The sequence below is a fragment of the Chlorocebus sabaeus genome, chromosome 8 (assembly GCF_047675955.1).
Source record: "Chlorocebus sabaeus isolate Y175 chromosome 8, mChlSab1.0.hap1, whole genome shotgun sequence".
Classification (NCBI taxonomy): domain Eukaryota; kingdom Metazoa; phylum Chordata; class Mammalia; order Primates; family Cercopithecidae; genus Chlorocebus; species Chlorocebus sabaeus.
Genome location: NC_132911.1, coordinates 482,375 through 495,033, shown reverse-complemented (window position 1 = coordinate 495,033; position 12,659 = coordinate 482,375). Strand labels below are relative to the sequence as shown.

The 12,659-nt window shown below is 49.2% G+C and overlaps 1 pseudogene; it reads right to left on the bottom strand.

Moving 5' to 3' along the window:
• Positions 1 to 1,424: 1,424 nt before the first annotated feature.
• Positions 1,425 to 4,403, bottom strand: LOC140712161 (protein FAM90A5-like; annotated as a pseudogene).
• Positions 4,404 to 12,659: the final 8,256 nt, after the last annotated feature.

The following is a 12,659-nucleotide window of genomic DNA, read 5'->3' as shown; positions in this document are numbered from 1 at the left end:
CCACGTGGGTGCCAAGGAAAGGTTAATGATGACCTGGAAAGATGGGACAAGCAGATACCACCCCTAAACAATCTGCAGGATTCTAACTTCCGCAGGAAGCCAGAGACCAGCTCATGCCACACTAGTGCACCTTGAAAACTCCTGAATGCAATGCCGCTCTGCAGAGAGTTCAACAAAGAAGTGGCTGGGAATTTTGCATTCTAGGCTGCATTTTACAGTGCTTCTGGACACGTGATCAGAAATTGAACATTGGTATATCTAACTCTGACATTTTTCACAAAATGGTTTTTTTAAATGAGGTAATATAGACAAAATATAATATAACCATATGTATTATATGCCAAAATATGCTTCACTGGCATCAAGTAGACTCACCTTGAAATACAGTCTAGGACAACCTCCATTTTCAGAGTATTTTCTTTTCGAAAGTGAAACTCTCCCACCAAAAACCAACAACATCACAGGTTTTTGCCTCCAACAAACCGACAGAAAGCCAATACATTTATTCTACCACTGTAAAGTGGACTACGGTGCAACACATACGTGTGAAACCCCATATGTGGCATCACCGTGAGCCAAATGGGGACTCGTGGTGTAAGCAACACTCCCCACGTGTTAGCGTGCGTGAGATTCACTTGGCGGAATTTGACTAGGTGCGTGTTGGTAGAGTGGGGCTGAGGTTCTCTTGCCCCTGTGGATGCTTAAGAAGTCACAGGTCCTGCGAAGACCTGCGGTCCCCTCAATCAACTCTGTTTCAGAGACAAAATGACTTGGATTGCTGACCAGTCAAGAAATTTTCAAGCCCTTGGAAAATCAGTTACACACAAACACGGAATGAAAGTCAAAAGAGAGTACGTCATCTTTTTGAGAATTTTATTCACTTCAAAACAAATTAAACACACCTATTTCCAATGGCATTCCAGAGCCCAATTTTCGAGGCTGAGGAAACACCCCAAGAACGCTTTGCGCAGAACGCTTCACAGCGTCCAAAACACTGCTGTCAGGGCGGGGCGCAGCTGAAGGCCTGCATCTCTCAGGGTTCCCTAACTGTTCCCTGATTCAGTCATCTAGAGAGCAAATGCACAGTCATTCCCCAGTTTCCTACTGACATCACAGCGGAAGTCTGACTCCCACGCGTCACCATCAACCAGTTTCTGAGGCAACGAATCACTGGCACAGAAGCTTCTGGTGGTGGGTTTCCGGAGCGCCCTGTGAACTACAATGTCCCTCACAAGAATTCGATGAGGCAGAGTCTCTGCATGTGGTCCCTGCCTGGCCTGGGCTCCAACATCCCCAGAAGCACCACAGCTGGGGAGCTTGGGAATCACCACACACAGTCTGCTCTCTGCTCTGTGCTCCTCAGTCCCACAGACCCCTCCAAATCACGGGAACTGGATGCAATGGAGCCCTGGCCATCTGTAGTCTCACTCCAGGTCAGAATCGCTGTCCTCTGAGGAGGAGGAAACCTGAAGGTCCTCATAGAGGACACTCAGGGGGACAGGAACACAGGGAGCCTCAGACTTCTCTGAGACATGACGGCTGTGAACGAGGAAGGCTCCCGGCTTCTCAGGAGAGAGAAACGAGGGAGCTGTCAGGAGGCTGGAGCTCCACCATCCGTTTTCCAGTCTCCGGAAGAGCATTCTGAGAGGCTGGGCCCCATCGTGGCTGGCCGCTGGGTGATGGGACATGGTGCAGGCCTGGGCAGTAGGCAGGCAAGGTCTGCTGTGCGGAGGCTGCCGGTCGCTGCTGGGCACCTGGGCGGGTGTCCCCCTGCTCATCTGGGGCGACGGACTTGGTCTGAGTTCGGTTGCAGCTGGCAGAGGTTGGAGAGTCTCCGGGGCCCCCAGCTCACCTCCCTGGATGGCATTTTCGGGCATCTGGAAGGAACCCATTCTCGGTTTCTTGGGGAAGTTCAGGCAAGCCTGAGTCAGAGCCTGGGCAGCTCTCTTGGCTCCTGGCCTGAAACTGAGATTGGAGCCGAGGCCCAAGCTGTGTGTGTCGGCTGGTGGGCAGGGCTGTGAGGTCACCGCAGCACGATTGTCTTGTGCCTGGGGGCTGATGACCCGGATCAGGCCGTGGGGCTTGGAGGCAGCCTGGGGAACTTCTCGACTGCCACCCTGAGGCCTGCTGTGTGTCGGCTTCACCACGACGAGAGGCTCCGGGCCCTGCTGCCTGACTCCAGGCTGAGGGATGTCGGCCACAGCCCCTGTCTGTCGTTCCTTTGGTCGGAGACTTGACGAGGAGCTCGGACTGGCTTTTCTGAGGGGAGACAGTGAAGCCAAGACGGATACCGTGTCAGACATTTTGGTAGCTGAGCCATCAGTGAGGGCAGTGTCCACGCGTGGCCTCTTATTAATTGTGTGGACCGGAATTGGCCTGCTTGCAACCTGAAAGAAAGGAGACCACACACGTTAGAGGTTCCTCGGCATCGAGCCAACATGGAAATCAATCACATTCAAAGACAAGGTGCACACAGCAGGAAATTCTTAATACGGTATGGACAGGCGGTCCTTGGAAGTAGGGACAGATCCTCAAGGTGAGTGCTGATCGGGACAAGACCCATGAAAAATGCACTCTCGAGCTATGATCTGAGAATACCATTTTTCTAAAGACTGTGTCTTGGGCATTCACTGGATCAAAGCGCCTCCACTCAGCCTTCCGTGAAGTGGGACGGACTAATGTCCATCTGAAGGCAGGTCAGTGGCTCAAGGGTTCCCAGGACGTCTTTTCTGAAAACATGCATGTTCCTGGGGTGAGCCTCCTCCATGTTTGGCGCCCCAGAGGGACTAATTTCCTCACGCCGCTAGGAAGATGTTGTTGGCAGGCTTGCCATCATTGCACAGAAAGAAAGCAGCAGGAAATACGGCATCTTCAGATGCCTTCATCTGGAATCAAATGGACCTGGAAGGATCGTGGAGTCCCTGACCCCAAGAAGGCAGGGAAGAAGGGTTCCCCGATCCCCTCACACACACGGGAACCTGAAAGGAAATCAACCAGGGTGACCTAGAGGAGAAAAAGACGAGCGGCCCAGGGTGACACTCACCCTCAGATAATCACAAGATTCCATGGATTCTTTTCGATTTGGCGGCAGCTTCTCCGGAGGTGTCTCGGAAAAGATCTGGAGGAGAGCCTTCCTCTACAGGTCTTGTTGCCTGCAGAAGAGAAAAAGTTCAGGCCCTGCCCCCTGGTTCTCCCCAGGAGACAGGGAGAAGCCTGTCTGGGGCCCAGTCCCGTTCTGTGTTTTGTGATACATAAATGGAACTTTTGTGTCCTTTCCGCCTTTGCACCTTCCCTCATGTGCCAACCTTCCCATCCTGCTGGTGGCCCTCTAGGCTTCCCAAGTAAGGACTGTCATTTGCATTCCGTTGCTTTTCCCCCTGTCATGGAGAACCTGCACGAAGCGCCCCCGCCTCTCCACCGTCCCTGAATCTCCCAGAGCCAAAGGAGCTCCCGGATGGGGAACCCGGTCTGTTTCTCTGCAGCGTTCCTTCCCTGTCCCAGAGACGGAAAGGCACACGGTGTGCGGGTGCAGAGACACTGTGTCCTTAGGTGGCAGTACCCTAAGGGTGGTGAAAACCCCTCCCACTGCTCACCTTGGTCTGGCTTCCTTCTCTCCCTTTTCCTTGTTCAAGGGCCCAGGGTTCCTTCGAACCTGGGGCTTCCATGGTTTCCGGTTTTCCTTCCCTTCCTTTCTCCCAAAGGTCTGGGGAACCAGGGCTCCGTTCCAGCACTTCATGGGGCACCTGGTACTTCTGGCCGTGTGGCCAAAGACCCCGCAGTTTTTGCCCTTGACCTGTGGGTGGAAAGGAAGTGATGTCAGTGAATGAGCTGAAGCCACAGGCAGTGATCCAATGTCAACATTGAGACGGATTGTGAATTCAGAACTGAGTGAGGATTCCAAAGCGGGGACACCGGCATGGGGGCCCTTAAGTGGCGGGAGGGTTCGGTTATGATGTTCCCTCCCAAAGCCCATGTGAGGGAGGAACTCTCAAAGGAAGGACTCAGGGTTCTAGCGGGGACGATCGTGAACCCGATGTCCACAACACAGCCCAACCTGGCTACACAGGATTCTGAGTGGAAAGGGAAGTTGCTCCCAAGAGTCTCTCCAGGGACCTGTCGGACCGCGGAGGAGGTCCCAAGCCAGGCCCACCTTGGATGGGAAAAGCAACCCGGGTGGTGCTGGCAGAACTCTTTGGAAACCAACCCAGTCTCTGAGGACCGTGTGACACTCGCCCCCTCCTCCCCCCTCGATACCCAAAAGATTCCAGGGCTAGACATACCCTGGGATCTTCTTCATCGGGTGGGGGAGCCCTTGGCCCAACTGGGGCCCTCTGCTGCTTCTGGAGTGTCTGGGCTCTCACGAGTCTGTTTACCCCACTTTTGGGGTCATGACGTGCCATCATCTTCATCTCCTGGGCGTTTTATGGCCGCCTTTTTCAGGGGTTGATGGTTGGGTCACCTGAATCACGCACAAACACACACAAAGCGATGGTTAGGCACATTGGATATTCACACACCCACAAGAAACCCTCAGCTAATTCCATGACGGTGTGGTCATGAGGAGACCTCACCACCCGTCGGTCAAATCTGTGGATCACAATGTGGTGTGTGCATCCTCAGATATTGTGTGTTCCTCTGCTGTGACTACCTGGTCCAAGAGTAAACTTCACCTGCCACATGGCCCACGGCCTAGGTATGCGGAGTTGGAGTTGAGATTTCAATCCCAACCAAACAACTGATTCTGGAGACTGGACTTAGGTCTATCACCACTCACTCCAGTAGAAGACACAATGATTCTCTCTCCCCTGAGGGACAAAAGAATAGAAGCTACAGGGCATGGCCGATGTCACCCCTTGGCAGGTCTGCTTGAAGTCAGGGATAAGGGATGCTTCCTATCAGAACTCAAATGGCTACTCTTGCCGTTTCATTAGGCAACTTCCAAACACAAATTCATCGAGAGAAGTTATCTCCCTCTCTACCACACTAGCAGGTGATGGTCTTTCCTGCTCTGTCTTTTTGGCTTTAGCTCCAGCCCCTCTTTATTTATTTTTCTGGTATTTTACACACGCCATACGAATTCATCTAAACAAACGCTGAACAAGTGGCATATGAATTTCTTACATGGCTAAAGGGCAAACCACCCCTTTTCCAAAGTTCTTTTTCCATTTACCCACCAATTCAGCATGCTGGAGTAAATTTCTTTTTGCATTTCCATCTGGCTCTTCTCCCAGGCACGGAGATGGAAATGTTTTCTCGCTTTCTGTTCCAAGAATTACGGGTAAGGAGAACACATCCTACCGCATCAGCGAGCCCCAGTGTGATCTGTTTCTTTCACTTTCCTTTGTCTCTTTTCCCCCAACCCCTCAGGGATTACGTGAAACAACCAGTCGTTCAGGGAAACTAACCTGAAATTACAGGTCTACTTTCTTTCCTCGGCTGGCGCTCAGATGGACAGGTGCACTGGCGCTCAGATGGGCAGGTGCTGGAGCAGCCCTGCTGGAAGCGGTGCAGCCTTCAGGAAGCCGGAGGAAGGGGCAGAGAGGGACCTTTGCTTTCCAGGTTGCCTTTTATAGTGCCTCTGGACCCCTGACGCGAAACGGACCCTAACCTAATCAACTTAATCCAATTACATGACCTGGAAAGGTCTATTTGCCCAGCCCACTCTAAGACGATGTTCACTATGGACAGACATTCTAAAACCTACCTGTACAGCTGCAAGCTTTGAAGAATAGATGTTTCCCGTCAGGTATGTAGCACTGGTGCATGTACCCCTGTCTGGTTTTACATCTCTTTTTTTTTTTTTTTTTTAAACAAGGTGCTAAAATAGACACAGTGTAATTGGACCATATTTACTCTATTTCAACGTAGACCTCAGTGTCATCAAGGAGGTGCACCTTGACATGCAATCTCGGTCGTTATCCATCTTCAGAGCTTCTCCTTCTTCCCCACAGTAAGTGCGTCATCAGAAAACCCTGACCACACCCTCACGTGTTTTCTCCTCCAGGAAGCCCTTGGAAACCACCGTGAATTGGACTGCACTGGGAAACCCAGATGAAGAAAGTCAACACCTTTTTGTCCTTCGGTGCCTGGCTCCTTTTTCAGCTCATCCTGCGGCTCCAGGCATTATGCCTGAAGAGTCTCCAGGACACCGGTGGGGCTCTATTTCCTTGGGTCCTGTTGCCATTTCTCTGGATTTGCGAAGATCCAGCGGACTTTCTGTGGAACTCTCTTGTCGGGGAACTTGGGTGCCACGTCCCCTCATTCTGCCCTTCGTCATCTGCACCTGCACGAGTTAGGGTCCAAGTTCCCTGGACGGGAAGAGACAGGCAGGAGTCGGAATGGTGAACCAGCACACTGGGGGCATTTTCTCACTTGGTCCAAGTGGCCCCATGGTCTTCTAGAGCTTTGGAACCAGTCGCGTCCCACTTGACACTACACCCGACTCTCAGTTGCTGAATCTTGTTGGCCCTCTGGCCATCTCCTGTTGGATGAGTTGCACCTGCTGAAACTCGATTTCCCCTGGATTTGCGCTTCATTAATTATTCATGATTCAGGTGGGAACGCCTGCTTACATCCCCCTGTGGCCATTCTCTGAGCTTTCCGGTCACATCGTTTCCTGCCATGCTCTTTGGTTCATTTTGGTCATGCTCCTTCTGCTGTCAGAGGAGCAGAGAGTTGATCTTGTTGATTCTGGATACTGATAGTTTCTAGTGATCTGGATAACCAAGGTAACGACCCTCAACGGCGGTGGAAAGGGAGCAGCCATTTGACGTTGCTCAGAAAATCCCACTCAGTTCCCAGGCCTTCTAGATGTGCAATCCTGGTCAGAGTTGTTCCCAGGTCAGAGAACGGAGATAGCCTGTGCATGGTGGGATATCTTTACCTAGAGCTTTCAGTGAGTCTCGACCTCAGCTACTCTTAGGATCGGGGGAGAAGCACGGAAAGGCCCTGTGCTCAGGCATCTGGAAAGAAGACGGGATGAATATTCTACCTCTGAAGTACATCCCAAATCTGGGAGTTTACTTCCCAGATTAATAGTGTCATCGATAATTATTAAAATTGGTCATTAGTGTTTAATAATTAATCATATTATTACTCCTAATACCGCAGGGTGTGTACACCTACCTGTGATGTCATTCCTAATATCCAGGGAGGGAGAGCATGGTTTTAGTTTTAATATCGCAATAAGCGCACACTCACCCTGTGACACAAATCCTAATATCCAGTGTGGTAGAGTATGACATGACTCCCAACATAGCAATGAATAGACAGCCACCCGGTGATATGGCTCCTTATATTCACGGAAGATGAGTATGATATTAGTCCCAATATCGCAGGGAGGGTACAGGTCTTCTGTGTTATGATTTCTAATATCCAGAGGAGGAGAGGATGATAATAATTCCAGTGTCATAGGCTGTGTTCACTGGCCCTGTGACATTGTTATTAATGTCTTCAAAGGGAGAGGATATTACTCCCAACGTGGCAGGGGGTGTACATCCACCCTGTGATATTGTTTATATTCCAAGGCTGAGAGGTTGATATTACTCCTAGTATCACAGACACTGTACACCCCCGTGTTTTTAATCCCTGCGATATTCGGAGTAGTATCATCCTCTCCTGGGTGGAAATTGGGAACAGTATCACCGGGGGCGTGTACACACCCTGCGATATTGAAAGTAATATCATCCTCTTCCCTCCTGGATCATGGAAACAACATCACTGTGGGGGTGTACACTTTCTGCAATATTGGGAGTAACATTATCTTCTGTGCCTTGGATTATTAAGGACAATATCACGGGGGCATGTGCACATCTTCTGCAATATTGGGAATAATATTATCCTCTCTCCCCCTGCATATTAGGAAAGATATCACAGAGTGGGTGTTCACCTCCTTCGATATGGGGATTAAAACCATCTTCTCCTGTTCCGGATATCAGGAGGAATATCACACGGGGATGTACAGTGTCTGTGATACTGGGAGTAATATCAACCTCTCGGCCTAGGAATATTAAGAAGAGTATCACAGGGTGGATGTATACCCCCTGTCATATTGGAAGTAATATTAGCCTCTCCCCCCGATGGATATTAGGAACAATATCCCAGACTGGGTGTATGCCTCCTGCTCTACGGGGAGTAATATCATCCTCTCCCTTCTATGATATAAATGACAATATCACAGGGCAGGTGAACACAGCCTGCGATACTGGAATTATTATCATCCTCTCCCCCTCTGGATACTAGGAACCATATCACAGATGAGTTGTACCCTCCCTGCGATATTGGGAGAGATATTATACGCTTCTTCCGTGAATATTAGGAGCCATATCACTGGGTGGCTGTCTATTCATTGCTATGTTGGGAGTCATGTCATACTCTACCCCCTAGATATTAGCATCACTGCACAGGGTGAGTGCACACCTACTGCGATATTAAAATTAAAATCATGCTCTCCGTCCCTGGATATTAGGAACACATCACAGGTAGGTGTACACCCCCTGCGGTATTAGGAGTAATAATAGGATTAATTATTAAACATCTATGGTCGATTTTGATAATTATCAATGACACAATTAATAGGATACCATTATTAACTATGGATAATTATTTTAAATATATGATTATGTACTCTTGAAAATAATTAGTAATATTAATGTCATTTAACAATATTATTAGTTCTTAATATTAATAATTATTTTATTACCAACATCACTTAGTATTGATTTAAGTAACATTAATTGCTGATATCATTATTTTATTAATAGTGATATTATGATTAATTGTTATACTAATCGTTAACATTTTTTACCAGTATTAATTTATACTATCTTTATTGTGATTATTAATATTGATGATTGCTATCAATTTTTATTATATTTATTAATATTAATAATTAACAGACTTGTTCCTGATATCCGACGGGGAGAGGATGATATTACTCCCAATATCGAAGAAAATGTACATCTCTCTATGATATTATTTCTAATAGTCAGGGGGTAGAGGATGACATTATTGAAACTATCGCAGTGGGTGTCCATCCCTTCGGTCATTTTGTTCCTTGTATCCTGAGTGGGAGAGGTTGATATGACTCCCAATATCACAAGAAGTGTACTACCGCCTGTAATATAGTTCCTAACATCTAGGTGGGGAGAGGATGATATTACTGCCCATATCGCACGAGTTGTAAAACCCCTTCGATATTTTGCTTACGATCCTGAGGGGAGAAGATGATATTACTCCCAATATCGAAGAAGATGTACAACCCCCTGTGACACTATGTTCAATATCCACTTTGGGAGACGATGACATTACACCCAATATCGCAGGGGATGTACATCCACCTTGGGATATTGTTCCTTATATCGAGAGGGGGAGAAGATGTTATTACTCCCAATAACGCAGGGGCTGTGGCTGTACACCCCTCCTGTGTAATTGTTTTTAATATCCTAGGCAAGAGAGGATGACACTACACCCAACATCGCAGGGGGTGTACATTCACCCGGTGATATTGTTCTTAATGTACTCCACCTCTGTCCGCCAGGGATATCGTTTCTAATATCCAGGGGAAGAGAGGATAACATTATGCCCAATATCGCAGGGGAGTATACACACCCTCTTAGATGTTGTTCCTAGTATCCAAAGATAGAGACGATGATGTTACTGGCCATATCGCAGCGGTGTACACCCTTCTGTGATACTGTTTTTGACATTCAGTGGGGGAGAGGATAACATTAATCCCAATATCACAGAAGGCGTACAGACCCCTGTGATGTAGTTCCTAATGTACAGGGGAAAGAGAAGAATATTGCTCTCAATATCGCAGGGGGTGAAACCACCCTGTCCCCTGTATATTGCTCCTAATACGCAGTGGCATGGAGGCTGATAGTACTCCCAATATCCCAGAAGGTGCACACACACCTGTGATGTAGTTCCTAATATCTAGCGGGAAAGAGGCTGATTTTACTTTCGATATTGCAGTGGGTGTACACCGCCCCCAACCCCAGGGTATCATTCCTAATATCCAGGCGGGAAGAAGATGACATGGCTGACAATATCGAAGGGGGTGGACACCTCTTCAGTGATATGGTTCCTCTTATCCAGGGGGTGAGAGGGTGATATTACTCCCAATGAAGTAGGAACCGTACAGCCACCCTGGGATTTTTTCCTTAATAACCACAGGGGATTGGTGACATTACTACCAATATTGCAAGGGGTGTACACCCCTCCTGTGATATTGCTTCTCATATCCAGGAAAGGAGAAGATGGTATTAGTACCAATATTGAAGGGATGGACAGCCCCCATGGGATATTGTTCTAAAGATACATGTGGAAAGAGGATGAGATTCCATCCAATATAACAAGAGGTGTACACCCCACCTGTGATATGAGTCGTAAAACCTAGGAGAAGAGAGAATGACATTGCTTCCAAAAACACACGGATTGTACACCCACCCTGTGATATTGTTCTTGTCATCTAAAGGAAGAGATGATGATACTACTCCCACTACTGGAGAAGGTACACATCCCCCTGTGATATTGTTCCTCATAACTTGTGGGGGAGAGCATATTACTTCCAATATGACAGTGGCTTGACACCCAGTCTGTGATATTGCTCCTAATTTCCAGTAGGTAAAATATGATGTTCCTGCCAAGAGAGTAGTGGGTGTACAGCCACCCTGTGATATTTCTCCGAATATTCAGGGAAACACAGGATGAAATTAACCCAAATGTCCCAAAAAGTGTACACCCATTGTGTGATATGGTTCCTAATATCCGGAGGTGCAGAGGATGGTATTCGTTCTCCGATCGCAGGCTGTTTACACACAACATGGGAGATTGCTCCTAATATCCTGAACAAAAGACACTGCTAATAATGGACACACATTGCAGGGGGGAGTAATTGGCTATTACGATCCACATCGCAGGGCGTGAGACACTCCCCGCGATATGGGGAGTAATAGCAACCTCCTCTACCCCCTGGCTATTATGATCCACATCGCAGGACACTTCAGGACACCAGTTCTGCCCCAACCTTGACTGAGACAGTGGGTGTCATGGGACCACCTCAGGGTGGGTGGCAGCTCAGCTCGAAGGTATCCCTGCTGCCAAAGACCAACTGTTCCTGCTAGTTTGAATCTGGCCACAGGGTCTCTGTTGGTGAGACAGATGACCATGAGTCAGATACCCTGAAATCTAGCACGACAGAGCTCAACGCCCCATGACAGGCACCATAGTACGCAAACTTTACAGACATACTAGCAAAGGCCACAGTAGGCGCTGAGTGAGGAACAAGCTGACCAAGATCCTGGGGTTCTGCCACACAGCCCTTAAACCAGGGACTGGAAACTGTTTCCCTAAAGAGCCAGGAGTCAGTATTTTCAGCTTTGCCAACTGATCTTTGCCTCTAGGATGCAACTCTGCCATGGCTGCATGACAGCAGCCTTCTGCAGGTGGCCTGTGAAGAGATGGACATGACTGCACCCCCAATCAAACTTTACTTATGGACATAGAAGCTTCTCAGTGTCATGAAGTGTTAGTTTTTTATTTGTTCAACCTTTTGGAAATGTAAAATCCGTTCTTGATTCACAGGCCACAAGAGCAGGCAGGGATAGGCTGCCCCTGGCCGACCTCTGGAATGAACTTAGAGAAGGAAATGACAGGCTGGGCCAGCGCAGCCTCCTCACAGCGGATTCACTGCAGGAGGGTCCTTCTTAGCAACCACTTCTCATCCTTCAACTTGGCTTCAAGTGCAGCTCAGGTGGAGAAAGAGAGAACAGAACTGGCCTCGGCAACAAGAAGGAAGGAGACGCAGGGTCAAGCAGCCCTGTGGATCCATCACACTCAACATTCACACAAAGCGGAGCACAGGCAGCACCAGCCCGGGGGGTCGAAGTGGAGGCTCTCTGGGGTGCGGAACCTCTGGGGTGCGGAACCTCTGGCGTGTGGAACCTCTGGGGTGCGGAACCTCTGGGGTGCGGAACCTCTGGGTGGGCAAGATTCTCTACCTAAAACTCATATAGAAGATCTACACAGCAGTAGTTACAGAAAACACACACTAAGAAAAAGGCCAAAATAAAAATAGGACACCAAGTTTGGCCAACCGGGTCTCACAAGCCAGTAGGTAAAAAAGCCCAGGAGGGCCCACCAGAGGAGCTGGGGGTGGGTTCCTGCCTGCAGGGAGCCTGGGACACCCCATTCCCACAGATGAGGACCCAAGTTTTAGGGAGGAAGCTGTCAGAGTCACCCAGTGAGCTCTTCAGAGCTGGAGCCACAGAGCAGGTGAGGAGTCCTGGCCATGTCCCTGTGTGCGCTGAGAAGCTGGGGTGGGGGCACACCCCCAGGGGCAGATGCAAACAGTGGACCTCGGGCCCTCCTCCTGCCCAGAGGATGCTCAGCTCCCAAGGGACCACCAAGGCCTGGAACCCAAGGACACACCACCTGACCATCATGCCCAGGCCTCCTGGATCAGGTAATGTCCAGTACAGGCAGGCAGACTGGGCTTGGGGCCAGGACAGGGGTGGATGGTCCTGCTAGGCAGGCCTCCTTCTCCCTACCAGCTGGGCTGGTTGCACTGTAGTTTTGGTTCTGGCAACATATTGCTGCCCACTTTGGCCACATCAGTCCCCGGTTCCCTGGCTAGGCCCAGTGCTGTCCAATCTACC